Source organism: Chrysochloris asiatica, unplaced genomic scaffold, assembly GCF_000296735.1.
Source record: "Chrysochloris asiatica unplaced genomic scaffold, ChrAsi1.0 scaffold00022, whole genome shotgun sequence".
In the NCBI taxonomy this organism is placed as follows: Eukaryota; Metazoa; Chordata; class Mammalia; order Afrosoricida; family Chrysochloridae; genus Chrysochloris; species Chrysochloris asiatica.
In genome coordinates this window covers 8955427-8983414 of record NW_006408540.1, presented here as the reverse complement: position 1 = coordinate 8983414, position 27988 = coordinate 8955427, and the positions used below count along the sequence as shown (strand labels likewise).

Sequence of the window (27988 nt, the reverse complement as noted above, 5' to 3'; positions counted from 1 at the left end):
TTAATATGAGTCCTGTTGTGGAGCTGTGGGTTAATGCGCCAGATTGCAAAGCCGTTTGAATTGCAAGATCGGCGGTTCAAGCTCACCAGCCGCTCCTTGGAAACCCTATGCAGTGTTGCTGTGAGTCGGAATCTGACTCGATGACACTTAACAAGAAATATACGTATACATATACATATACATATAGATAAGAGCTCTGGTAGTGTAGTGGTTACGAATTGGGCTGCAAACCACAAGGTCAGCAGTTCGAAACTACCAGCTGTTCCCTGGGAGAAGAAGAGGCTTTCTGCTCCCATAAAGATTTACAGCCTCGGAAACACTGTACAGGGTCTCTATGAGTCAGAATCGACCCAACGGCACCTAACAACAACAACAACAATAGATAGATAGTGTCGACTTAACTTGGCCATGATTCTCAGTCGTTTGGGAATTATTTAATTTGGCGGTTAAGAAGCGATAACATTCAGAAGAGTTATATAATGTTGTGACCCGACTCGATGGCACTTAACAACAACAACATATAATGTTGTAGTAATTCTCCATTTTGTGATCTAAGGTGGTAGTCTTCGAATTTTGCATAATGCTGATTTTAATAAAAATCTCCTGGTCTTTGGAATTTAAGCATGTTGATAAATGAGGAGTGTGTATATTTTAAATAGGTAAGCAACAGTGCTTCACAATTGAACACAAATTTCAGCATCAAAGGGAATGAAAAAAGAAAAAAAAAAAAAGGGAATTTGATATTATACTTAAAGTCATACACATTAGAGAAAAGAGGAAGATGATGACAGCTGTAAGGTAGATGTAATGTTAACAGTAATAGCAACAATAAATAAACTTCTTTCAGAAGTCAAAAGAAAAAGAAGAATGCTGCAGACATTGGAGATTTCTTGACCATTTGGTGGAAGGCAGGAGAGAGTGGGTGGCTCTCCAGGTTACTCTGCTATAAAGTTGTAAAGGTAAGATATTCTTGGAATCTGCAAGAAAATTCCCTTCCTCACTGTGTGGTTCTTACTATTAATGTTCTAGAGAAACCCAACTGTGCTTTCTCTTGTTGCCAAATGACTTAATTATTGTTGTGAAGAGCAAAGGAATGATAGGATCTGAACAAAACAGATGGTTCAGCATTGCCAGAAAATTTACGTTCTTACCCTGAAATTTTATGAGATACAGAAGGAAGCACAATTTTGTTGAAAATGTCAACGACAGGTCAGTATATTTTTACAATACTCATATGTGTTACAAGGGTTAAAAGTACTTCACCACTGCCATATTAAATCTTTTTATATGTATAAGTCAGTGAAATTCATTAACTTCCTCATATTTTTCAACTATCACCATAATTCATTTCCAAAGATTTCAATCACCCTTATCAGAAGTTCAGCAGCCCCTAAGCAGCAATGCCCTCTTTGTTTATGTCTTTCACTTCTCCTAACTCCTAATAAATTTTAGGTCTATGCCAGAATTCAAGCCCATTGTCCTTGAGTCAATTCCAAGTCATCAGGAGCTCATAAACCCATCACAATGGAGAAAAAACAAAACAAAACTATTCTAACATCATTTCATTTGTGTGTGTGTGTGTGTTCCTTGTCTTAGCTTTTAATAATATATGGTGGTGGTAGTGGTGGTGATGGTGGGTGTTGAGTGCCATCGAGTTTGTTCCAACTCATAGCAACTCTGTTCAGCGTTTCTGAGGAGCAGAAAGCCTCATAATTCTCCCATGGAGCAGCTGGTAGATTCAACTGCTGATCTTGCAGTTTGCAGCCCAACTCTTTACCCACTACACTACCAAGGTTCTTTAATAAAACATAAGAGATATAAAAATGATCCTAAAATATGATATAATTAAAGATACTGATTTAGTCACAGGTTGTTGTTGTTAAGAGTTACCAGTTCGGTTCCAAAATATTTATAAAATCGTATAACTTCTATTCTAAATTTACATGAATAGTTTACGGAATCAATTTTTAAAAGCAAATCATATTATGAGAATCTTTCTATATGCATTTGAAATTTTTACATAAAGTCCTATGCAGATAAATAAATGCATGAAAGAGTGAGCCTCTTCCTAAACCAAGAGTCTGCCAAAGGAGTCTGGAAAATGTAGTTTGCTAACTTGTAACTCCAACACAAGAGAGCAGACTATAGAAAAATACATGAAAAAAGATAAGAATCTCTAGGCGACTATGTTTGTCGAAGGTGTTTTCAATGATTTTGTGTTAATATATTTTCTGAAGTCTTGTATTCTTAAAATTATTTTTATTTTTCTGGTTCATATTATTGGCAGTGTTGCTGTATATAACAACTGTACTTAATAAAAGGAGACCTGGTGGCATAGTGGATGAGTTGAGCTTAGTGTGAGTTGAGCACACAACAACTAAAGATAAGGGCAGTAGTTCAAATCAACCAGTCATTTGGCGGGAGAAAGATGAGGCTTTCTGCTCATGCAAAGATTTACAGCCTTGGAAACCGTACCCAGGATTGCTATGAGTCAGAACTGACTCGGTGGTACAAAACTACCACCATATCTAATGAAGAAGCAACACTGGTGGTATAGTGGGTTATGCATTGGGCTGCTAACCACAAGATCAGCAGTTCAAAATCCACCAGCTGATCCAAGAAACAAAGATGCGGCTTTCTGCTCTGGTAAAGGTTTACAGCCTTGGAAACTCTATACAGGGTTGCTATGCATCGGAACTAACTCGATAGCATACCACCACTGTACAGCTAACCAAAAGATTGGCAGTTCAAACCCACCAGCCCTTCTTTGGAAACCCTATACAGGGTCACTGTCAGTCACAATCAACTTGACAACACACTATATAACATACTTAACAAATCCTATATTTTCAGTAGTTTCTTCTCTATATCATCTAATTCAGAGAATACTCTCATATCCCTTTAAAGTAATTTACTATTCTCACTGAAATTGCTCTTCTTTCTAAACCACATAATTTTGCTTCTTCTTCTATTATTGTTCATTTTATGTGTCAAACTGGCTAAGCTATGGTGCCCAGCCATTTAGTAAAACATGAGTCATTTGCTATAACTATGATTGCATATATGGTACTGTGGAATAAAGTACTAGACTGCAAGGTCAGTTTGAACCACAAGGTCAGTGCTTCAAAATCACCAGCTGCTCCTTGGAAAACCTATATAGGTTTGCTATGAGTTGGAACCAACTCGACAGCACTTAACAGCAACAAAGATTGCCACATTTAATCAGGTGGCCTCAAGTAGATGAGATTACCTTACATAATGGGGGGGAGGTGGTAGTGGTGGTGGTATGCCATGGAGCTGGTTCTAACTCATAACGACCCTGTATAGGGTTTCTGAGGCTGTAAATCTTTATGGGAGCAGAAGGCCTTTTCTTTCTGCTGGTAGTTTCAAACTGTAGCCCAAACTGCTAACCTTGAAGTTAAGGAGCTCTGGTAGCGTAGTGGTTACAAATTGGGCTGCGAACCGCAAGGTCAGCAGTTCGAAACTACCAGCTGTTCCACGGGAGAAAGATGAGGCTTTCTGCTCCAGTAAAGGTTTACAGCCTCAGAAACCCTGTATAGGGTCGCTATGAGTCAGAACCGACTCCACGGCACATAACAACAACAACAACAACCTTGAAGTTAGCAATTCAATTTATAACCACTACACTATCAGAGCTCCTTACATAATGAAGGTGGATCTCAATATTTTGAAGACCTAAAAGAAAATAAAAGGAAATTTTCTTTGTGTGTGTTATACCTTTAAATTATAAATAAGAATTTGCCAGAAAACTATTCATTCTTTGAGCAACGGTTTTGAGACTTGCCACTGTTCACAGGAATATTGTGGTGGTAGTGGTTGTAGTGGTTATTATTGAGTTGATTCCAACTCATAACAATCCCATGGGTGCAGAGTAGAATTGCTCAAGTATATTTCCAAGGCTTTGAACTTTTAAAAGCAGATCACAGACAGATCCTCCAAAGCCACTCTTGGTATGTTAGAACTGTAATTTTAAATTTTAACCTTTAGAGTCATACAGGGACTCCGTATATGTGTGTGACTATATATGTGTGTATCAGTTGTTCAGTTTCTTTAGATAATAGACCCTCTTTTAAAAAATAATTTTTTCATGTTATTCTTTATTTTATGATGTGGTGGTATTCATTTCTTCTACTATTTCATTTCATTATTTTCTACTGGATTAATTATTTGTTTTGACTCATAATGTTATTTGACTAAGTAATGATATCCCAGTATAAATTTTGTACATTTCCATATAAGTTTATAGAGATAGATAAAGAAACTTTCAAAAAAAAAAAAAAAATGTGGGATAAGCAATGAATTGCTAACCACAGGGTCAGCATTTCAAACCTACCAGCCACACTGCAGAAGAAGGATGAGGTTTTCAGAAACCCTAAAGGAGTGAATATTCCAGAACACTCAATTGTGCTCATGAGGAATCTGTACATGGACCAAGAGGCAGTTGTTTGAACAGAACATGGGAACACTGAATGGTTTAAAATTAAGACAGGTGTGTGACAAGTTTGTATTCTTTCACCATACTTATTCAACCTGTATGCTGTGCAAGTAATCCGACAAGCTGGCTTATATGAAGATAAATGTGGCATCAGGATTGGAGGAAGACTCATTAACTACCTGTGATATGCAGATGATACAACCTTGCTTGCTGAAAGTGAAGAGGACTTAAAATATTTATTGATGAAGATCAAAATGCACAGCCTTCGGTATGGATTACATCTCAGTGCCAAGAAAACAAAAATCCTTACCACTGGACCAATAAACAACATTCTTATAAATGGAATAAAGATTGAAGTTGTCAAGGACTTCATTCTTCTTGGATCAACTATCAACACTCATGGAAGCAGCAGTCAAGAAATCAAATGTCATATTGCATTAGGCAAATCTGCTGCACAAGACCTTTTTCAAGTGTTGAAGAACAAAGATGTCAGCTTGAGGACTAAGGTATGCCTGACTCAAGCCATGGTATTTTCAGTAACCTCATATGCATTTAAAAGCTGGACAGTGAATAAGGAAGACAATAGAAGAATTGATGCCTTTGAGTTATGGTGTTGGAGAAGAATACTGAAAGTGTCATGGGCTTCCAAAGAACCAATAGATCCATTTTGGAAGAAGCACAGCCAGAGTGCTCCTTAGAGGCCAAGATTGCCACACTTCGTCTCTCATACTTCAGACATATTTTCAGGAGGGACCAGTCACTGGAGAGGAATATCATGTTTGGTAAGGTGGAGGGTCAGAGAAAAAGACAAAGACCCCCAATGAGATGGATTAGCCAAGTGTTAGTATTGATGGACTCAAGCATGGCAACAATAGTGAGGTTGGCTCAGGATCGGGCAGTGTTTCATTCTGCTGTGCATACGGTCTGCCAAAGTGCCATGGGCTGCCAAAAGAACCAATAGATCCATTTTGGATTGGGTTGGCACTGACTCAATGGCACCTAACAATAAAAATAACAACAGGATGGCTGTGAACTGTAATGGACTGGGAAGCACCTAACAACAACATCTGTATATATATATATATATATATATATATATACCGCAAAGGGTATCTCATGTAAAACTCAGTCTCACCTGGTTCCTTCTTGCACAATCCCAAATAACTACTAGAACCTTTTGGAAATTGTCTCTCTATTTCAATCTCTGCTATTTTTCCAAGTCATCCTTGATGGAAAGTTTGCTAAAGGAACATTATAACAGACTCACACTTCTGTTAGATGTTTATATTTCTACCATGCTTCAATGAGGTATACTATCTTTGGAACTTCTCTTTTATTGCCCCACAGAGGAAACACCGTGTACAATATATTTGATTTTCTCAGTTAAATCATCCAATTACATTGAATTATCTTTGTGAATTATCTTTGTGACTTTTTCTTTCACTTGTTTGTGTAACTTTGAAGGCCAAAGGCAAAAGCTGTAATACTAGCAAGCAAACAAACACAAAAACAAAAAAAAAAAGGAAAAAAAAAAGTTAGTAAGAAATTACTTAATGTTGGAATACCTAAAAGAGGTTCTAGAACTTGTCCAGTAAAATAAGCCTCTTGAGGAGCCTTTGCAGTGTATAGCACTTTAGGTGGAATCCTGGAAGCCTCATCCAGAATCTTCTGAGGTGGAACATTCCCACTAGAAAGGACAAGCAAACCAGCCTGGAACAACTAGAGTGACAGAAGATACATCTTCAAAGAAAGATCATCAGGAAAACACAATACAAAAATGGCAGTATGACTGACTACAACAAGAATAAGCAAGTTGTTCACTGGGAAGCCATCAAGGCAAGCAATCAAGTTCCTTCAGGACAAACTCCCCTCTAAGAATGAAACTCAAAGAGAACACATGAGTCGGCATGTAAGCTTGCTGGTGCCCATGCTGGTCTACTGGTTAGTGGAATAGAGGGAAAGGCAGCAATAAAGAAATAGGCTGCATTCAACCAGGTTCCATAGACTCCCATTTTACCTGGAGATGAGAGAGAGAGAAGAGGAAGGGATGGTTGGTCCAAAGTGTGGTGAGACCTAGGAACAATTGAACCCATGGACAAAGACACAAGGACATAGCCACAGAGGACTAGAGTTGAGAGTGAAGCATCCAGCTTATAAGAAGTGAGGGGAGAACCACAAGAATACCCAAACTTGAACATAGTACCCATTTGACATAGCCTTGATGATCTGATAATCAGAACTCGACTAGAGGAAGATTAAACAAAACAAATTTTGATAAAGGAAACATGAGTAAGTTGCTACAATTTGATGAACTTCACCTATACTCATGGAGGTAGTAACTCTAAATATCAACATAGAGGGAAGTAGTCTTCCCATCAAGTATCCGTGCTATCCTTTCTGTATACAGGGTAGATAGGGATGGGCAATTTAGACATTGGCTACTGAAAATGAGGGGGCAATAAATGCACAAAGTGACTGGCTTACAAGGTTTCAAGAGAGAGTTTAGTTTAAGAGTGTGTGGGGGAAGAAAAAGTTCCCACTGAGTAGTTTTCATCTTGTCTAGATGAGTCTGGTGAAAAGAGATGGGGATAAGATTCTTATGATTCAATAGTAAGTAATTGTTATCATGACTAATTGGAACTGTCACAATTGTAAAGATAGAAGTTTTGTAACAAAAATGGGGGAGTAGTTTATCTTACACTCCAGAAACAGAGGACACTAGGACCAGCAAGGGAGAAGAGCACAAGCAGAATGCTAGAACTTATCAAGAGAAATAGCATACCAGATACCAGAGATGGAGGCAGAGATGGGGACATGGAGAGAGGGAGCAGCTGAGGACTCTAAATTCATGGGAAAGGAGGGACTAAGAGATGGTGGCCAGGAGCACAGACTTGCAGAATGTGCCCTTTGGTTGTGTAAATTATAATCATTGTAATGAAACAAGGTGTATGATTTCTTGAATGCAAACTTGATGATCTTCCCTGTAAACTTTCACTCAATTCACAAGAAAAACTTAAAAAAAAAACACCCAAAAAACAACAACAACAACAAAAACACCTTAATGTCCAGTATTGTGCAATGAAAATTAACTTAGTAATGTTTATCTTATTGCTCTAAGGTTCAAAGATGCCTAAACACTAGATTAAGTCAAATTATTTGAGAAATAGTATTCAAATGGATAAGGTATGTGAGTTCTCCCAAATTGAATGCAGATTAAAATAAATCAAGATTATTTTCTTAACATGAGACCATGCTACATTTGGTTGCTTAGAAGCTTCATTATTGTTAAATTTTTATTTTATATGGTTTTATGAAAATCTTTACTATTTTTCTTGTCAGAAACTTTTAAATAAAAACCAGCAGATAAGTGCACTAGTGTTGCATGAAAGCATAAATGCAAACACGTTAGTGAGCTTGTGAATGGTGTGTTTGAGGAGATAAGAGAATAACTGCTGTGATGTGAATTCTCGAACAATAGTACAAAAATGAAAAGGAGAAGAAAATGTGGACAAGAAGAACTGACTCCTTTCAACTATTCCTAGGGGGAGATCACAAGTAAAGAACCTTCCTTGGCATTCCAACTGGTGGGGTTCCTCAGGGTGATGGATGTCTCCAATTTCAAGTAATATTACAGCAAGTTGCTCAGCACCACTTGGCTCAGCAGCAAAAGCAATCTGATGTATTTTCAACTGGCACTGCAGGAAAGCTTAGAAATTTCTTTTTACATATCGTCTATAAATTGATGCTGTAACTCCACCAACTTAAGGAGGAAGAAAAATTGTGTATATTTTCATGTGTGTACCTCTGTGTTTGGGTAAGTGTATGCTTCACATTCCATGTTTCTAGGAAGTAAGCTGGAACAGCAATTTAATATTTGAATATATTATATTTTGAAGTCTGATTTCTTCTTTCTTTGTAAATACTAATTTATCATAAATTTATAGCTCACATAGAAAAATGCAAGCAAATAAAAATCACTTTCCTTGTTTGAAATTCTAAACCACTACTCTAAATATAAGATATTTCAGCCACATAAAAATAGAGAATGCACTATTAAATTTGAATTTCAAACAAAAATTGAGTACTGCTTTAGTATTAGTATGTCCCATAAAATAAGCACTGAAATGCAAACCACAAGGACAGTGGTTCCAGCTCCCCAGCCTCTCCATGGAAGACAGAGGAGGCTTTTTGCTACTGCAAAGACTTAAGAAGCTTTGGAAGCCCTATACAGGGTCATTATGAATCAGAACCAACTCGAGGTCACTTAACAATAAGAACAACAACATTCATATGTCCCAAATATTGTGTGAGAAATTTTAGGCTAAATATTTACTTATTGTTTATGTGAAATTCAATTTTAAGTGGGCATTTTCTATTTTAGCTGGTAATCTAAATGTTATCTGACTCTGATTTCATTCTCAAAAGGAATAGCCTGGAGGAAAATATTAATTAGTTCAACGTTTATGTGCGATTAAAGAACAAATGTGGATTAAATAAGTTTTAGAACGAGATGGGTATTTTTTGATTTACATTTCTTCATTTCTGTAAAATCAAACAACGAACAACGTCCCATAGAGGTCAACTGGCAACTGTGCGTCTGCTCTGGGTCCCTGGAATCAGTCTTCTGGAGTCCTACATGAGTACATGTTGTTTACACAAGAAGAAAATCGTATATTGTATTCTCCATTGATCCCTGCTGTGGATGATGGTTTAACAGCTCCAATAATGGAGTTTGTGGCTGAATTCTATGCCTTAATTATGCTAAATGCCACAAATCCAAGTAGAAATATTCCACTAAGCTAAAAGCAACTTGAATGGATATACCAGAAACTGTGTTGTTGAGAAATTGGCAATGCACTTGAATCACTTTCATCAGCCCTACATGCTTTTTTTTTCTGTTTGTTTTTTGATGGTTGATCATCCACTTCATAGTGCTTACTTATTTTTTGTAATAAACAAGCAATACATATCTTTCCAACATTCATGGTAATGCAATCATAATATAACAATTTCAAAAACAAAAACAAAAAACTAACCAAACAAACAAACAAATGGAAACTGCATTAAATATTGGATTAATTAGGAATAATTGCTATAACAACACAAAATTTTTCCAATGAACTTTGGTTAGACACTAAACAGCAGAAGTTGATCTTCTGAAGATCTGAGTCATGGCAAAACTGGTAGTTTCTTGAGATCTGAGAGATGCATTAGCAAAACCATGGACACAGTTTACACCTCACCAAAATCTTAGAAGAAACTAATTCATTAATTTTGGGTAATAAGCCTGAACACTGACTAAAATATGACTTGTGGAAATCCAAGGCCACCAGGAAACCTGGTCCAAGGAACCAAGAGAACCCAATCAATAGTGGCAGATCAAAATTAACTTTGTGTTTGGCAGAATAATTGCATAATTTTATTAAACAGCTTTGAGTAAAAAAGTGAAATGCTTCATTGTGTTTGTTCAGACAGTGACCAAAAGATTACAGAGTCTTACACAATTTGGAGACACAAAGTGGGTACTGAATGGCTACAGGTCACCTCAGGCATGGAATTTTAGTAAGTTAGTCCTTGGAGTAAATGATACCATGGCTTCTGGCAGCAGATACAAAGGTATGATCCTCTAGAGAGGAGGTAAGGGGTACTCTGCGGTCGGCCAGTGGATAGAGAAGAGTCCCAACTTGAGTTGGGATCTTTAGCTCTAAGGTTTATCTTCCACTGCTTCATGCCTCTGCCTTCATAAATGGTGATTTCATTAACTCAAAGTCCTCTTTCAAAGGGATCTGTCAGAAGGAGGCCTTGGGGAGCATGTATCTTCTCATTCTGCTCCTAAAGTATTTGGAGCCTTTCTTCAAAACCTTCTCATAATGAGTTTCCATGCATAAAAAGATGGTGTATGCAAACAGCCTTTAAGATATGATTGTCCCCAAGCTTTTCTGCTTCTGCATAAAGGTTATTTACAGTTCCAATGGTTTCTTCAAACTGTTGTCTATCAATCCGATTTTCCAGGTCTTCAGGGAACTTGGTCTGGAACTGGCAGCATGTGCCGCTGCTGTAGTCTCCCTGAATGAAGACCTTCCTGGACACTGGTGCCTGCTGGGGCCTCATAGCGAGAATAGGACAGGCTGCGCCATGCAGTCACAACAAGCCTTTCGCTACCGCCCTGCCCAGGTCCCGCGCCCTCCACAGCCTGGTTTGGCCCAGGAAACATGAACCCGTTTCAACTGCCCTCCTGCCATTGCCATGTGGCCTTTCCCGTCCTAGCCCTTCGTACTTTAATGCTCCTATTTCCGTGATTGTTGACTGCTCAAGTTTACCAGTTGGACCCTTCTCCAGAGAATCTCCCTAAAAAGGCAGAATTATGCAGAAAAGTCAAAAAATTAAATGCCATTGAATCAATTGTGATGTAAAGCAACCTTGTATAGATTTTCCTAGGAGCAGCTGGTGGCTATGAACCACTGACCTTGTGGTTATCTATAAGAAGACTATGCTGTGGGATAAGTAATGAATTGCTAACCGCAGGGTCAGCATTTGAAACGTACCAGCCACTCTGCAGAAGGATGAGATATTCAGAAACCCTAAAGGAGTATGAATATTCCAGAACACTCAATTGTGCTCGTGAGTTATCTGTACATGGACCAAGAGGCAGTTGTTCAAACAGAACATGGGAACACTGGATTGTTTAAAATTAAGAAAGGTATGTGACAAGGTTGTATTCTTTCACCATACATATTCAACTTGTATGCTGAGCAAGTAATCTGAGAAGCTGGTTTATATGAAGAAAAATGTGGCATCAGGATTGGAGGAAGACTCATTAACAACCTGCAATATGCAGATGATACAACCTTGCTTGCTGAAAGTGAAGAGGATTTAAAACATTTACTGATGAAGATCAAAGAGCACAGCCTTTGTTATGGATTACATCTCAATTTAAAGAAAACAAAAATCCTCACCACTGGACCAATAAACATTCTTATCAACAGAGAAAAGATTCAAGTTGTCAAGGACTTCATTCTTCTTGGATCAACTATCAAGACTCTTAGAAGCAGAAGTCAAGAATTCAAACGATGTATTCCATTAGGCAAATCTGCTGCACAAGACCTACTTAAGTGTTGAAGAGCAGAGAGATGTTAGCTTGAGGACTAAGGTGCGCCTGACTCAAGCCATGGCATTTTCAATAACCTCATATGCATGTGAAAGCTGGACAATGAATATTTTTCCAAGTCATCCTTCATGGAAAGTTTGTGAAAGGCACATTATAACTGACTTATATTAAAGTTAGGTTGCAAGATATCTCAAGATAGGACAACTCTGTGATATAATTAAGCTCACGTGAATTTAGTCTGTCTAAAGGAGCTCTGGTAGCGTAGTGGTTACAAATCGGGCTGCGAACCTTAAGGTCAGCGGTTCGAAACTACCAGCCGCTCCGTGGGAGAGAGATGAGGCTTTCTACTCCCGTAAAGATTTACACCCTCGGAAACCCTGTACAGGGTCGCTATGGGTCGGAACCGACTCGACGGCACTTAACAACAACAACAACAAACTTGTGGTACAACCATCAGTTTGCTTAGCTTTCTCTCCTGCCTTGTCATCAGCTTCTGTTTCTTAAGATCATAAAGCAAGCACTACCATTTTGGCGTAAACGAAACAGTATACATAGACAAAATCATATGGGAGGGCTAAAGGATTAGCGGTTGAATGTAAAACCCTGTGAGAACTAAGTATGAATGATGACTATTCTTCTAAAGTTGTCCTGTCACAACCCAGAAGATTTGTGGCCTAGAAGGATGATCCCAGAATTACTATGCTGTGGTTGACCTTGCAGTATTATAAAAAGGCTCAAAAATAAACTTGCCTTCTTCACTGCCTCTCCTTTGCAGAATTTTCTTACCAAAATATATTTAATTTTCAACTCTAGTTTATATAATTTGATCTCTATGTGATAAATAAAAATAAGCCAAACCAATTGTCATCAAGTCAATTTTGATTTATGGAAAATATGTGTATAAAAATGAAGTAGTATTCCTTAGGGTTTTTCAATGGCTGATTTTTTGGGAAGTTAGCAAGCCTCTCTTTTGAAGTGCCTCTGGGTGAATTCAAAGCACCAACTTTTCAGTTAGTACCTGAATGCTTACATATTTCACATGAAGATGGAGTGAATACACAGAGTAGCTATACCAAAACAACTGGTCAATATTCAAACATTTCAAGAGGTATATGATGAAGAACTGATGATATTGAAGGAAGAGATCCAAGCCTCACTAAAGGCATTGGTGAAAACAAGGACTCTAGGTATTGATCTCTGGTAGCGTAGTGGTTTCAAGTCAGGTTATTAATCTCAAGGTCAGCAGTTCAAAACTACTAGCTGTTCTATGGGAGAAAGATGAGGCTTTCTGCTCCCCTAAAGATTTACCACCTTGGAAACCCTATACAAGGTCACTATGAGTCAGAACCGATGCCACGGCACACCACTACCACCAGGAATTGATGGAATACTAATTGAAATGTTTCAACTAACTGATTCAGGGTCAGAGAGGTTCACTCAGCTATGCCAAGAATTTGGAAGACAGCTACATAGCCAATCAGTTGGGAAGAGATTCATATTTGTACCTATTCTGAAGAAATGTTACCCAAGAGAATATGGAAATTAGAACAATATCACATGAAAGTAAAATTTTGCTGAATAAAATTTAAAAAATGATTGTAGCAGTACATCAACAGAGAACTGCCAAGAATTTAAGCTAATGTCAAGAGGACATGGAATAAGGCATATCATTACTGACATCAGACAGATCTTGAATTAAAGAAGAGAATACCAGAAAGATGTTCATTATGCTTTATGGATTAGATAAAGAAGTCCTGTGTGGAGCTGTAAGACAAACACTGGACTGCTAACCACAAGGTCAGCAATTCAAGCCTACCAGCCATTCTTCCAAAACCAACTTGACGTCAGTTAATAACAATGAAGACATTCAATTGTGTTCATCATAACAAATTATGAATAACAAAGTGAAAAAGTGATATTCCAGAACACTAAATTATGCTGATAAGGAAACTGTTCATAGACCAAGAGGCAGTCTTTTTCAAATCAGTAAAAGTATACTCCAAGGTTGTATTCATTCATCAAATGTATTCAATCTGTATGCTAAGCAAAGAATCTGAAAATATGGATTATGTGAAGAAGAACATGGCATCAAGATTACAGGAAGACTCATTAACAAATTGTGATATGCAGACAACACAACCTTGCTTGATGGAAAAAGACTTGAAATATTTATTCAGGAAGATCAAAGACTATAGACTTCAGTATGGATTGCATTTTAGTGTAAAGAATGCAAAAAGCCCTCACAGCTGGATTAATAAATAACATCATGATAAATGGAGAAAAGATTGAAATTGTCAAAGACAACCTGCTAGAATCTACAATTATACCTCATGGAAGCAGCAGTCAAGAAGACAATTTTTCATTAGGTAAATCTGCTGCAAAAGCAGATTAAAGTTTTAAAGAACCAAGAAGTCAGTTTGCATCACCTGACCCAAGCCATGGTATTTTCAATCACCTCATATGCATGTGAAAGTTGGACATGAATACAGAAGACTGTAGAAGAATTGATGTATTTGAATTATGATATTGAAGAAAATCATGGATTGCTAGAAAAACAAACAAACCAGTCTTGGAAGAAGTACAGTCAGAATGTTACTTAGAAGGAAGGATGGTGTTTCGTTCTGTTTTGCAAAGAGTCACCTCTGAGTCAAAACCAACTGGACAGCACCTAACAACAATAATAACATGAGTAATAAAAGTAACACTATGCTATTGTTCTCAAATCAATATGTTGAAGTATATTTACTTGCAGGATATATTATTTGACACACACACACACACACACACACACATATATATATAATTCATTGGAATCTTTTGTAGGTGTTTACTTGAACTTGCTACCCAACAAGTGTAATCAGGGTTAATGTAACTGGTAGCCTATTGGTTATGAGTCAGCCTGCTAAGCCCAAGGTCAGCAATTCAAAACTACCAGCCTTTCTGCTGGAGAATGATGAGGGTATCTGTTGCTATAGAGATTTATAGCCTCAAAAGCCCTGTTAAGGGCTTGAGTCAGAAGTGACTCCATGTCATAGCAGCACCACCACCACTATCACCATAGCATATCTCAGAGTTACAAATGTGAACAACTCGTCCCTGCTGTATATGAGAAAGAAACACTGAAAATACAAGAAAGCCGTGAGGGGATCCACATCTAAATCTGTATAATCCAGCAGTCTGGTTTACCATTGCAAGGTGAAAATGGTATCATGTGATAACAATGCCTGCAAATTTACATAGGTAAGTGGGAAATTCAAGGGTACACAGATTTAGGAGATTGAGGTTCAATATTATGGACTAAATATTAAAACTTTTTCATGTACAAACTGCTGATAAGTAAATTTTTAATAAACATTGATAAGAGCTTGCAAAAACTGACATCAACCATCCCTCCCATAACACTCAGCAAAGCTAGGTTCAGTAATTAATTGCAATGGCCACAGAATACTCAGACACCATATCAGAATTATGGGACTCATTAGGAAAGTTAACAGGTTGTAATTCAAGGACAAAAATGCTTAGGACATAGTTTTCCCAGTCAGGACAGTCTCTTTGCCAAACCCACAGGCAGATCTCTTTTTGCCCAGGCAATGTTACAAAGTTCTTTTAATGATGCTGATAAGTGCTCTCAGGACAAACCACATTGCTATAAGCCTCAGCCTGAAGTCACACAACTAAGCTCCATGGGTCAGCAACCCTAGCTCCCCCAATTCAGTGCCTTGAGGTACCCCACTCTGCAAGCAAGTATCCTACACAAAGTCACTCAGCTTTACTTTCTGGGTGGACTGGAAAAGTCCCATCTTATACAGTGGCTCTCGGTTGTGCTGCAACTGCTCTTCTGCACCTGCACTGGTGCCATAGCTTTCTGTGCCTTTGTGGAAAAGGTTCAGTGTCAAGGACTTCTGGGTCTAAAGGACCTGCTCGACTCTTGGCTCGCTCTTCCTGATGATAGTGAGAATCCCCGTTCTGTTTCTGAGATGGTTCATTTTATACTTAGTAGGATGGTAAAATGGACCAATATCAGTCCTGTTAACAATTACTGACACATGGATCATATCATCAGCATCTTTCCCCACCTTCTCCTGCTCAGATTCATCAGAGAAGATGTTTGTTTGGAGTGGTGCTATAGGATAAGCCTGAACTGCTAACAAAAAAGTTTGGTGATTTAAATCTACCAGCCACTCTTCTGAATGCTATACAGGGTTGATATGAACATTTAAAATTAACAGTGGCTAGAGGAGACACTAAATTATTCACAGCACCACAGGTATCAAATGTGTAATTGCTTTTACTTGATGGGAAAGAGTTACTTTTAATAATTTTTAAGTGAAAATTTTATGGATGACGATCTATTTTACCCACATTTTATATTGGGTTACCTTTAAAAAAAAGTTCTCAAAATTTTGTATCCAAGTAAGTAAATTGTATATTTTATCAATAGTGTTGGTGTGTTGTTACTAAGTGACGTCAAGTTGCTTCCAACTCATATAGACCCTGTATAGAGTTCCCAAGGAGCGACTGGTAGGATTGAACTGCCGACCTTTTGGTTAGCAGTCCAGAGCTTATCCTACAGTGCCACAGCAGTGTAAAAATAATTGAACCAAGTTTCATTTGTCATAAGAACAAAAACTATAACAAGTCACTTTAACATATTTGAATTATCTCTAATTTTGCCAAAAAATAAGAGTTTCACCTTTGAGATATGGAAAGTACAATTTAATATTTATTCTGACTACAACTTTTCCTATTGTAACAAAATCTTGTGGGGGTAATTTTGTTAATAAGGGAGATTTTATTTTATTTTTATTGTTGATGTTGATGATGGTATCACTGTTGTTGTTTTTCAATTAGATACTCTCAAAACATATAGCATAATCTTTCTTCATATTTTTGTGCTCTTTCACAGACATGTACGTTTTTAAATATAGTTAATGGCATCTTCACTTTTAAAAATATAACTTCTTTGAACCTTATCAATATTTTCTAATAAGAAAGTTTGAAATTAGATGAAACAACAAAGCTGAAATGCTGTTCATGTTTGACAAAGTTACCTTTACTAAAATGCTTCCCTAAGAGCACAGTGATGTGCAAGAGAAATATAATCTGGACATAAGTCATAGAATCATGAAGGAAATAGTTGTAAAAGCTAAAATTCACAGAAAAACAACAACAACAACAAAGTCATGCATTCTAATTTATAGATAATGAAATCCTGAACTCTGTCTGTGAGCTCATTGTGATATGCTGCCAAGATATATACTTGTTTGATGTTTCCTTAATTTCATTCTTGGACATAAAGTCTGGTGAATCCCTGAAACTGGAAAATTACAGGACAATTAACTTGTGCCAGCATTTAACTATGAATATAACACATGCCAATGTCCATTTTTGCCAATTCCTGACAGAAAACCCACTTTACCATGGCTAGAACTTCACATGTCTTGACCATAGAAACACATAGAGCCTCAGTAGGATAAAAGACTCTGTCTCTTCATTTTAACAACATGAAGTGGAATAACATACATAATGACATTATTACATTCACACAACCATTTAACAAAAATGTACTTAACCCTGGAGTCCTGGTGTGGAGCTGTGGGTTAATGCTCTGGACTGCAAAGTCGGTGGGAACCACAAGGTAGGCGGTTCAAGCTTACTAACTAGCCACTCCTCAGAAACCATACCCAGGTAGTCATGGGTTGGAACTGACTGAAAGACACTTAACAACAACTTACTCAGTCCTATCCATCAGTCCTGCTGTGGCGTTATAGGATAAGCACTGAACTGCAAGGTTGGTTTGAATTGCAAGGTCGGCAGTTCAAACTCACCAGCTGCTCCTTGGAAGCCCTATATGGGGCCACTAAGAGTCAGCACCGACTTGACGATACTTCACAACAACAACAACAACATCTACCAGTGCGGATGTAGCATAGTGGATTATGAGCTGGGCTGCTAACTGCAGAGTTAGCAGTTTCAATTTACCAATTGCTCCATGGGAGAAAGATTAGGCTTTCTTCATCCATTAAGATTTGACGCCTCCGAAACTCTATACGGGTCGCTATGAGTCTAACCGACTCAGAGGCGCACAATCACCACCCCTACCATCCATCAGCACAGTGATATCATGGAATAAGCGGTGGAATGGGAATCACAAAGTTAGCAATTTAAGCCCACCAGCTGTTTTATGGGAGAAAAATGAGACTTTCTGCTCCAGCAAAGACTTACAGCCTTTAAAACTCTACACATTGTCACTAGGAGTCTGAACTAACAACAAAGCACTTAACAACAACAGCTGTTGTTGATTATTTTGAGATGGAATAAGGACAGAAATTTATTGTGACTTATCAAATTCACTTGGCTTATGTATCACACAAGACAGAATGCAACGGGGCTACAAAGATCAAGGAGTCCTGCATGATGTTAATGTACTTAGCCAATAACCAAGAGTTTGAAGATCTGAGTCTACCCAGAAATGTGTTGGAAAACAGGGCTGGTGATCTACTTAGAGCTCTAACCTGACAAACATTCACCTTAGAAGATAGAATGGTGAGACTCCACCTTTCACACTTCAGACATATTATCAGGAAGGACCAGTCCCTGGAGAATGACATCATGCTTGGTAAAGTAGAGTGTCAGCAGAAAAAGAGGAAGACTCACATTGAGATGGAATGGCACAGTGGTAGCAATGGACTCAAATGTCAAATTGTGAGGATAGCGCAGGACCAGACAATGCATCATTCTGTTATGCACAGGGTGACTATGGAACTGACTCCATGCCACCTAATAACAAGGACAAATAACAACTGGCTTCTGGGCAAAGTCCTATTATTTCTATATGTTTTTCTGTCAAGAATCCTGTGTTCATAAAAACACAACTGTAATTATCTACGGAGTCCTGGTGTGGCACTGTGGATTAACGTGTTGGACTGCAAAGTTGATTTGAACCATGAGGTTGGTGGTTCAAGCTCACCAGCTGATCCTCGGAAACCCTGTACAGGATTGCTATCAGTCAGAACTAATTCAATGATACTTAATAACAACAACCATAGCATAATTGTCTGAAATTTATTCCAGGAGCACTTGAGTAAGAATTACAGTCTCTCAGTCACTCAAATGAGCCTTTATTATCTGGAATATTCTTTAAAATCAAACATGACAAATATTGCTTGTTTTTTCTTGACAGCATTTCTTTGAGACTTCAATTATATTCAATTAAATATTATTAATAATATTTTTGATAACTCCTTTGTATATACAGAAAGTTCTGACTTTTTTTCCTTTCTGGAGCTTTGTGTAAAAGAATTTATACAAATACAACAATTCTTATGCCAACAATATCCACAATAAAAAAATAAAATAAACTGCTTAACTATGGAATATTCCTTTCCAAAATATAAAAAAATTCAAACTTCCTGTCTGATTCAGAATACAACTTTACTTTTCAAATGAAATTTATGATACCACATGGGACTTGCATTACTGGGCAGTCAGGGAACTTCCTTAAGAAAGGGAACATATCTCAGTCATGACAAAATTCTGACAGATTCTCTCCCAGCAAGGAATGGGAAGATTGAGAGTCACCTTAAATCCCCTTAAGACTCTTTTGATGGGAACCTCTGAAGCAAGTTTAAGGTAATGTCATTTTCTGCTGCTTTATCAGTACATCTAAGATAAATATCACCTTCGAAACTGCAATATATCAGCGTTTTTAGTGACAGTACAACGCATCCTCTCAAATAGAAAGTTGTTCAAATTGCTTTACTAAAACTACCTCATTGTTTCCCTGGTATTAGCAGAGCTAGAGACACTGTGATTCTCTCAGTATAAATTAGATAATTTTATAATAAAAAAAATAACATAAATCAGGTCTCCTGATTTGTTTTTAAAAACACAGTTTGTGACTGAGAGACTCTTTAATATTAATTTTGCAATATCCTTAATACAAGATTAAAAAATCTGTACTTCATTTGATACTACTGAGTTTTTCCTGAATATTCTTCATGCTAACGCTTACTTTAATAAGGGTTAGGAGAAGATGTCCTACAAATAAAAATCAAATTGAGAAAGGTTTTTTTTTTTTTCAATCCTTTTTCTGCACTTAATTTCTTTTGTCATTTATCTTTATAGTTTTTTTTTTTTTTTTTTCCAATTTAGTTATAACAATGCTGTAGAATGTTAAAGAGGCTTATTATGGTCAATGTCAGATAATAATAACCTTCTCTAGTTGTGATAAACATAGAATAAGCTAATATTAACCATTCTCTAGGATTGCCTTTTTGACTTTGCTGGAGGTAATCTAATAAGTTATCAAAGTAAATATCTATTTTAATATTCATGCACACAATTATATGAATATGCAAAACTACCCATACCTCTAGTGTAGGAAAACAAATAATATAAAAGAAGTTTTACATTAGATTTCACCCTTATCTTTTCTCAAGTGTGTAGGTATTTCAATGTGAAGTATTCTCATGTGTATGATATATCAGACTCAATTCAATTCTGAAATCTTTGACAATGCTAAATGCAGTTGAATAGGAAATATATAGTGCATTAACCTTCACAGTGACTGTTCTGATTTTGTGATTTTAGTCACAATGGACTTTTTCCACTGAACTTTGCTTAACAAGTATTTTCCTTTAGAATTATTTAAATCCAGGTCCTTGGGCCTCCATTTTTTAAACAATAAAGTAGTTACCCTGAAATATTTTCTAAACCCTCCCCCTTATATTTATATTTGGCTTTTTTTTTTTTTTAACTACACCAATGTAAAAATCATTAGTCTTGGCTCTATGAAAAATGCCATGGTGTCAGAAATCGAGGAAGATTCATTAACAACCTGTGATATATAAATAACATAACCTTGCTTGCTGAAAGTGAGAAGTACTTGAAGCACCTATTGATGAACATCAAAGGCTACAGCCTTCAATATGGATTATACCTCACAGTAAGGAAAACAAAATCCTCACAGCTGGATGAATAGTCAACATCTTGATAAATGGAGGAAAGATTGAAATTGTCATGGAATTCATATTGCTTACATTCACAATCAATGCCCATGAAAGCAGCAGTCAAGAAATCAAACAACACATTGCATTGGGAAAATCTGCTACAAAAGACATCTTTAAAGTGTTCAAAACAAAGATGTTAGTTTGAAGACAAAAGTGTACCTGACCCAAACGCATTGCCATTCAGTTAGTTCTGACTCACGGTAATGGTGGTGGTGCTGTGCAAGTAAGTGCTTATCTTACAGTGTCATCAAGGTTCAAGGTAATTCCAATCACCTCATAGGCAATTGTGATGCTCTAGGACAAGTACTGGTCTATGGATCAAACCCACCATATGTTCATTGGAAACCCTATACAGGGTTCCTAGGAGTCAGAATAGACTTGAGAACACTTAACAAAAATAACATATGTAAGTGAAATCTGTACAGTGAGTAAGGCAAACCAGAGATGATTTGATGCATTTACATTATGGTGTCAGCAAAGAATATTGACTTTGCCCTTAACGACAACAAGAAAAACACCAATATGAGTCAAAAACCTTCATTTGTATTAGTAATGACATATGCAAGGTAAAAGATAACCCCTCAGCTCTGGTTTGGCACTGTCGGATAAGCATTGTACTGCTAACTGCAAGGTCAGCATTTGAAAGCCCACCAGCCACTCTCAGAAACCTTAAACAGGGTCACTATGAGTTGGAACCTACTGAACAGCAAGCAACAACAAAACAAGCCCATCTCACCACTCTGCGAAATAATTTGAATGAAAGTTCAGTGGAGGAGATAGAGGATATGGTAATAGCATACATAATACTACAATTTAAAAATAATGTATTTTATTTTTGGTGTTGAGCATACATACAAAGAACATGTTCCAATTCAACGTTTTTTACATGTACTGTTCAATGATGCTGATTACATTCCTTGAGGTGTGCAACCATTCTCACCCTCCTTTTCTAAGCTGCTGCTCAGCCATAAACGTAAACTCACTAACATAAAATTACCCCATTTTTTCTATCTAAACTTTCTAGTTACTGTTTTCAGTTTAATTCCATATAAGTGATCTTAAAGATTACAATATTCGAGGTAAACTAATAAAGCTAAATTATTGTTTGGTTGTAATAAAACTTAAGGGATATTTTGGGGTACAGCTTAATTATTTTAAGGCAACGGCTGCAGAAAATATGGATTCTGCATTTGACTTCTTTTAATGAGAGTTTTTCTATAAAATCTCTCATAAAAACATTCAGTCATGGGGAGACAAGATAGCCTGCAAGTGATAGCACTCTGCCCAGTTCCTTTACAGCAGAGATCAGAAAACAAAACAAAACAAAAAAGACAGTGAAATATACAGATGATAATCACGGGACTCTGAACATAAAAGAAGATAAAGAATTGAATTAATCATCAATTGGAAAGGAAGACAGAACTAAAATAGTGTCGGAGGAGTGACAATGTGGGGACATCACACTGTATTTGGCCAGTGTAGGACACAGAATGTAACACACACAGGTGAGGAGAGGCCAATTTAATGGAATCCCCATTAGAACATAGACCCAGTGTGGCCTGATCCTGAGTGAAACAAGATGAGCAGAATACAAGTAGGAAAGGGTGAGGTAGATACCTCAAAGCAGATGGTCATATTAATGTTAACAGCAACCTCAGAGCAAGAAGAGCGCCAGGGAGAGGGTTCCAATAATTCACTAGTAGAGAAAGCTCCAGTCTTTTAGGTTGAAAGTCTACACACAGGAGATCTGGAGAGTAGAGGCTGGAAATGCTGGACTCCGTCCCATTGTGTACTCATTGATCTATATTTGTTTGTTAATTGAAAATGAATGAGAATAATGTAATGTTCAAACAGAGCTAATATGAATATCAGTAAGCTCAGATCTGAGTCCTTTTAAAACCTATTCTTGAGCATCTCCTTGCTTCCTGAAACAGTAATATTTTAAAGGCTTACCTGGACCCAGTGTGGTCTCAACCATTTATACTAAAACCATTGAGTCATTTTAGTGGAAAATCCTATTTTGAATTAAGAGCTGGATGCTTTCTGTGTATATTTTTACTAAAGTATCTTTGCTTCTAAATCTTTTAAATGAAAATAGCTAGAATTAAAATATCATTTTGTAAAATGGTATTGTTTTAAATTAATATTTCCAAAATATATTTAAAGTTTCACAAGGTTTACTTACATTATTGGATTTCATATTTGCAATTCATTTTGCAGGGAGAATTTTTGTAGAATATAACAATAGATACACTTATTGTGTTACCCAACATCATTTATAAAGTATTTTAGAAGTTATAATTCTTAATAATATCAATAGTTAGGCTGTTGCTTTAACTTTAAGAATTATTTGCAGTATTTTCAATTTTCCCTTAGAATATGTATTATTACTGATGCACAGTAAGGATATATTTTTAAAAACAAAACCAAAATGAACATAACCAGTTACTATTGAATAAATTCCAACTCACAGAGACCCCATGTGTGTCAGAGAAGAGCTGTGTTTTATAGGATTTTCAAAACTTTGATATTTTGGAAGCATATTGTTAATTTTCATCCCAGGCACAGCTGGCTAGGTTAGAAATTTTGGTTGTTAGTTTAACATTTAACCATTGGCACTTCCTAGGGAACCTGTATTTTTCAAAAATAACTTGCAATTATTTATATGTTTTTTGCTTGGTTATGTTATAATTTAATTCATACCAATCAAATACCAATTTATACTGCAAGCAATTGTAACAGACTATTTCTGAAAGAATTAACACTTAAAAAAATTTTTTTTGCTATGAATTGAGTGAAGGTTTACAGAGCAGATCATCAGTTTTACATTCAGCAAATCATATACTTTGCTCTGTTACAATGATTGCAAGTCACTCCATGTATTATTGTTGTTAAGTACCATCAAGTTTGTTCCGAGTCACAGCGACCTTGTATAGGATTTCTGAGGAGCAGCTGGTTGGTTTGAACTGTTGACCCTGTGGTTCACAGTCCAGTGCTGATGCTACAGCACCACACCAAAAGCCCACATTTACTATTAATCAAAGTATTTACCTCTATTCGTTTTAACTCATGTAGTCATTAATCCCTGTCTCCCATTACCTTCATCTTTATTCTGCCAACCTCTCTCTTGTATATTGCCTTTGCCCTCACCCATGTGGACATGTTTCTACACTGTTGTTATTATTAAGTGCTATTGAGTCGGTTCCAACTCATAGTGACCCTGTGTAGAGTTTCTATGGAGCATCTGGTAGGTTCTAGTCCCTGAATAATTTTCTTCCCCCACAACTGTAACTATCTCAGAATGTTTCTTTTATCAAGAAAACCTTTGCTTAACTTTTTACAATAGTGGTCTCATGACATAGCTGTCCATTTGTAATGAACTAATTCCACTCAGTATAATGTCCTCTAGGTTCTTCCATGTTGTGAGGTGCTTTGCAGATTCATCATTCTTCTTCAATGTTGCATTGTATTCCATTGACTGTATGTATCAAAATTTGTTTAACTATTCTTCTGTTGATGGCCATTTAGGCTGTGTCCATGTTTTTTTCTATTGTGAATATGCACCAACACATTTTAATCACATATAATTAACATAGGGAAATATAAACATTTTTTAAAAAAGGTTTACCTTTGAGCCTTGACAATCTATACAACTTAAAACTTCAGTCAAATAGATAATAATTCCTGTTTATTAACTAAAGTTCTATTATAAATTTAGGTGATTTCTGTAAAAATAAGTTCAGACCTAAACTAAATTAAAATAAATAAACTAAAACAAATTAAACACACTTAAACTAAGTATAGTGTTCCATTTCTTATTGAAGCTTTTCAGTCAGTACTGAATTAACCACATATATATAAATATGTTGTTGTTGTTGTTAAGTGCCGTCAAGTCGATTCTGATCCATAGCGATCCTATATAGGGTTTCCAAGGAGAAGCTGGTGAGCTTGAACCACTGACATTGTAGTTCACAAGACTTTGTAGTCTGATGCATTAGCCTACAGAGCCACACCAGGAGAGGGCTTCAAAAAGTTTGTTGAAAAGTTCTATTATCTTTTAATTCTATATTTTTCATGTACTTCTTGAATGCCCACATACATATATATATATATATATAAAATACCAGAAGATTAAGACATTATGCAGCAATGCATTGTCAGCTATTATGCAGAACCCCTCAGTTTGGATGGCGCTCAAATAATGACTGAGGAAAAGCTGCCTCCTCAAAGTAGATTTGAACATAATGGTGTGAACTGAGTAAAGTTTTCACAACCTTCATTTGCTGATGGGGCAAACTCAGAATAAGGAGAAACACCTGAAAACATCCACTAAAGATTGGAACATGGAATGTGCGAATAAAATTGGAAGGTGTCAAAAATGAAGGCATTAATGAGCTGAAATGGACTGCTATTGACCATTTTAAATCTCACAATCATATGGCTTGCTATGCTGGGAATGACAAATTTAAGAGACATGGAGCTGCATTTGTTGTATTCCAGTTGATGAGGGCTGTAAACGAAACTGAGAAAGGGTATTGAATTGACCTATCATGCAGTGGGTACTGAGGAGGCTGTTGATCACAAGTGAAATTGGACACTCTAGCATAATTAAACACTGAAACAGTCTAAGGTCTTAGGGTTGCCCCTGACCAAAAGAGGTGGTAGCACCAACAATCTTTTAGTTCCCACTCCTCCTTTTGTTATGACTTGAGACATAGTAACAAGTGCATTAGAGAAGAAGACCAGTTCCAGTTGTCTGGGATATGCAACTGCACTTGTATTTTAATGATAAAAATTTGGATTTCTTTACCCAGAGCAATCTCTTCATCTTGATTTCCGGGTTGTTGTTTTTTGTTTTGTTTTGTTTTTTTAATTCTAATAGCAAGTCCCAGGGCCTAAGAGAGTCGTGTTCTGAATGATGATGGCAAAATCTTTGTTATAGTATCAGGTGGTATGAACTGATTAAAAAATAAATAAATAAAAAAGGCCCTTTTTGCTGGTCTGAGGATATCAGAAATCTCAAATGGCATTTTTTTAACAATCTCCTCATTCTCAGGTCTCATTTTTACTCATTTGACTGGCCCTACAAGAACACAGGGAAAGGTTGTAGGATGGAGGAATCCTCAGCTTGCAAGACAAAGTGAGTGGTCCTCTTTCCATGTGGAATTTTTTAGCCAGAAAAATGTGAAAACAGGTAAACTGCTAACAAACAAGCTATCTTATCTCTTAATAAAGTTATACTTAAGATCAGTCTTGGATTTTTTTTTGTGTATATGCAATGGTTTCCTTCATCTTTTGTGGTGGTGATTTTTAATGATTTGGGCTATACACAATAGCCATTGTATGACTTGGATGACTTTCAGTAAATGCAAAATTTCTAAGATACATCTTTTATGTTGAGCTGCTGTCAGTTGATGCTGGTAAGTGCTGATGAGTAAGTTCTGACTCATAGTGACCACGCATAGGGTTACGAGGAGCGGGTCATGAGCTTGAACCGCTGACCTTGCAATTCAAACTGACCTTGCAATCCAGTGCACTAACCCACAGCGCCACAAGTAGCACTCCTCTTATTTTCTTAATTGCTCTATGTATATGGAAGACAGTCTAGGAGGACACTGGGTAAGGCTATTAGCTCTGTGTGTTGTGCAGTCAAAATGGACATTATTTTGCTGTTACATTCAACTATTTTAAATGGCAAGTTATAGGACTTTTTAGAAGTCCATCCCCAACTCAAATATGTGTGAGCACTCTTAGTTTCAAGTTCTGTCATTTATGAACACATAGGTTAAGGGGCTTTCTTACATCAGGGAATTCTAAAGCAGGGACTACTATAAACTTGCCCTGGATTTCATTAAACACTGTATTCTGGAGTCTACTCCAGGGGAATTGTTGTTTGTTTAGTTTTGTTTTTCCTGCTTAAAGTCTTTTTGTGATAGTTTACAATTGGGTTGTTGCATATTGCAAAGCTTCCTTAGTTGCCTCTGGGAGTGGGGTCTCATTCATTGGGTTTTAATTATTTATCTTGTCAGCCTATTTCCTGGTTTATTTTGAAACTATTTGTCTCTTTTTGACAAGGTCAGAGGTGGAGAAGAGAGTGTGCATCAGCAGACATTTGTGGGCCTCCCTTCTAGTCAATGCTCATGGGATCCCCCTTAAGGGTAATTGTTCTGCCTATCCACCTACCCCTTAGCTAAATTACATATCATAACTTCTGGAGTGGTGGAGTATGACTATGAAGTTCCTGGAGACTCAAATCTAGGGAAAGATGGCATGTGCTTCTTCTGGAACAATCAAACGGGCTCCAAAACCCAGAGGTAAGGTAACGGTCCCACCTCACCCCCCCAAAGCCAATGGGCACTCCAGTAGAACTGGCTTACTTTTCTCTGGCTTTGTCAGTCAGAGTAAAATACTGTATTTCTTTTAAAGGGCTTGATTCTGATACAATGAGAAATACCTAGATATGTGGGATTTCTTCTTACTTCCTCTCTCTTTTTAAAAATCGATTTATAAAAGAGTCTGGTAAACCAAAAATAAATAAATAAATTCTGAGCCATGGTTTTTGCAATCTGAGGGAGTATCAATGCCTGACAACATTATAAAAAGATAATTTTCTTTTATATTCTAGAATTAACCATTTTACTTTCAAAATTACTTAATTTAGATAAACCACACTTGGTAATGTTTAGTATAAGTAATTTGAAAATATTTTGCTTTTGAAATCATTGCAAACACAAAATCTTGCTAAAATTAGTTTGCTTAATTAACTTCTTAGAACATTCATACTTTTTAAGTCACAAGCACTTGTCTTTAGAAGAGTGAGTGAATACAAACAGTGCAAGAAGCAATTTTTTTTGAAAGAATTGATGTTTTTAACTTCTTTATGAAAATTATTAGCCACCCAACTTTATATAAAAACAGAAGCTTTGACACAGCAAAAGGAACCCTGGAGTGGTATAGTGGGTTACTGGTGTCTGTCCTGTTCGGACAAGTATTATAAAGTATTATAGAGCATTTTTAGCCAGTCTGTGAAATTTCCAAAGTGCACATTCTGCAAGCCAGTCTCCTGCACTCAGGCACTCATCCTTACTCAGTCCATTGGCCTAGAGTCTGCAGCTGCAGTCTACCTGTCATCTCCATTTTCCTAGGTAGAGATTTCACACTCTACTCTTTTTTCCTTCTCGATGGTCCTGAGATCTTCCATCTCTGCTTCTGAGATGGTTCCTTCTAAACTTAACTGGATGGCAAAACTAATCAATCCCAGCCTTAGAGTCCTTCACACTCTATTTGCATGGTCCCTCTCAATCACTCTTTGGAGGCCAGGATGGCCAAACTTCTCTCTCATACTTAGGACATATTGTCAGGAGGGACCAGTCGCTGGAGAAGGATATCATGTTTGGTAAGGTGGAGGATCAG

General features: G+C 36.9%; 1 pseudogene; it reads right to left on the bottom strand.

Annotated features, from left to right (window-relative positions):
- Window positions 1–10182: 10182 nt before the first annotated feature.
- Window positions 10183–10567, bottom strand: LOC102820969 (annotated as a pseudogene).
- Window positions 10568–27988: the final 17421 nt, after the last annotated feature.